Below are 2,737 nucleotides of genomic sequence, written 5' to 3' on the forward strand. Positions count from 1 at the left end.
CTGTCACTTTTGATCAATTTAATGTATCTTTGCTGAATAAAAGTATTAATTTATTTAAAAAAAACAAAACTTAATGATCTCAAACTTTTGAATGACAGTTTAGTATTTTAATATATAATAATATATATAATAAGCGATTATCAGTTTTACTGGAAATTCTGCTTTTTCTCAAATTACATTCAAGCAAAAAACTCTTGCTTTCCAAGATGTCTCAAGAGGTTCTGTGAGAAACAAACCGATCTTCCTGGATGCATGTCAAGATCATTAGTGCCTGCTCTTTGTCCTGCATTGGAAAGTTCACAAGTGGGTTTGTAAGGCAGCCATAGTCTTTGACCCAACAGAGGAGAAAACACCATCCCAAATACCATTCTGTGTGCATGGTCTCTGATAAGAGCATCATGTCAATGTCTCATCCTCCCAGATACGCAGCACTTCTGGGACTGATCTTAAGGTTACCCAAGCCTGTAATATCCCAGCAACATGCCGACCTACATGAGCTAATAAAAATGTCATCTTGAACTTCTTTGTATAATTTACGCTCTACCTCCTCTCCATTGTTCTCCTCTGTGAATCAACAACAGATTTATCAATGATCAGGCCTATCTGGCTCAGAGCTCGTCCTTGGTTAGACTGTATTTTCAGATGGGTTACGTCAACATTAGCGACCTATAAAAAGCTGTGTTCTCAAATGCTGTTCTTGTCTGCCATTCACTTGTTTCATCCATTATGTGGCAATAACATCTTGAACATCACACTCAGCTTCAGGTGCTCTACAGAAGAATCAAAAGGAAAACAGGAACACTTGTCTGTCAACATATAGTTGCTTGTTTCCTCTTGAAGCCTGTAAACGGACATCATCGTCAATGACTTTGTCCACATTTCCTTTGTCTCAGAGTGAGGCCTGAAGAATGGCCTGTCTCTGTGGCCATCTGTGTAGTTTTAGGTTGTTTTAATCTATTTATTTATTAATTGTATACAATTGGATAAAGTACAAAATAGTAATGATAGGTAAACAAATGAGCTTCTGGCTCAAGGCTGCAGCGGCTTGATGGACATGGTATTTAAAGGGAAAGTACACCCAAAAATGAAAATTCTCTCATCATTTACTGACCCTCAAGTTGTTGCAAAAAGAATGTTGGTAACCAAACAGTTGACGGTAGCCATTGACTTCCATAGTATGGAAAAAAAATAATGTGAAAGTCAATGGCTACCGTCAACTGTTTGGTTACCAACGTTCCTCAAAATATCAACAGCTGAAAGAAATGAATACAGGTTTGGAGGCTAAGTAAATGATAGTAGTAAATGGTGACCAAATGTTTATTTTTGGGTGAACTATCCCTTTAAATACCATGTCCATTAAGCCAGATGCTCATTTGTCTACATTTTAAGATCATATTTTATACTTTATCCAATGACATATAATTAAAAAAAATTAATTGTTGATCTCTGATCAACACAGTGGTCTTGAATAATTCTGTTTTTTAATGAATCGCGTCACTGATACAGTGACACATTCCTAAACATCATTTCAAGGTAATTTGCTTCATTCCAGAATGTGTCACCCTACCTGTCTCTCACCATGAGAAATCAAGAAAAAAGAGCATTTTTGCCATCATAAGGCTCGGTGTTTATTGTTTGCAGCTTTTTCTGTCCCTTTCTGTGCATTGGTCAGAAATGTGTAGCCGTTCCAAAAGATAATGAAAATGTCACAAGGTCAGGAAGAGTTTTACTGGATGCCCCGCAAACAAGATTATGAAATGTCGTTTTATTTCTGGAGCAGAAGACGACACTGAGATTCCAAGGAGCAGCTTGTCATTCCTGTAGGACCCTAGCAAATGCTAGAAACCACTCAGACCATGACGATTCATGTCACACATTTACATTTCTTATTGCATTTCTAAAAGGGGTCGAATGGAATGACAAGTATGCAATTGACTTCATGTTCCTAAACATTTCATCCTCTCTTTGCTTATTGTTGGATTCAGGTATTTGGTCAACAGGACAGACAGTGTGAATTTTCATATCTTGTTCCTGTTTATTGGTGCATATCAGAGTTTGACACAGACATAATGGGAACATTGACCCCGGCAGCGCTGCGGATACGTCTGTTAATAGCTGGCTGTCTCTGTTTCTGCTGAGCGTGTGATTAATAGCCTCAGTGGTATGTTGATGACAAACAAAAACAGGAACTGTAAACTTTTATCTCTCGCTCTCTTCTCTGACTCCCGTTGAGGAGTTTGCTGTATAATTTATGTCTCCATTACATATTTGCCATTCTCTAGGCTTTTTTGCATCATCGTGATGAAGACAGATATGCAAATGAATCGCACCAGCTGATAGCGTTGTTTATTTGCATGCATTCTTGGTGTTGATTTAGCACCAGATGCACTGATGGAATTACGTAAAAGAACGGAAACAAGCCCAGATTTGTACAGATCCCAGTTTGAGACCGATAAGAACCAGTGGCTTCTAAACTATCTTGGTTATTTTACAGCTGCCTGCCAAATAAGAATATTGGTTTTATTATTTTACTTGTAGATTAGTTTAAAAATCCTCCTAAAAACACAGTCCATTATAGCAGTTGGCCAAAAAACAAGATTAAGAGTGCAGCAATAAAATAATAAGAAATTATTATTATTAACCTACAACATTTTTAATGGACTAGTTAGCAAACATGTTTAGAAGGAACATCTATGCTATGGTGGAGCATCTATTTTATTTCAATTCTTTGAGGGAA

This window comes from Sinocyclocheilus anshuiensis, unplaced genomic scaffold (assembly GCF_001515605.1).
Source record: "Sinocyclocheilus anshuiensis isolate Anshui unplaced genomic scaffold, SAMN03320099.WGS_v1.1 scaffold3535, whole genome shotgun sequence".
Taxonomy (NCBI): domain Eukaryota; kingdom Metazoa; phylum Chordata; class Actinopteri; order Cypriniformes; family Cyprinidae; genus Sinocyclocheilus; species Sinocyclocheilus anshuiensis.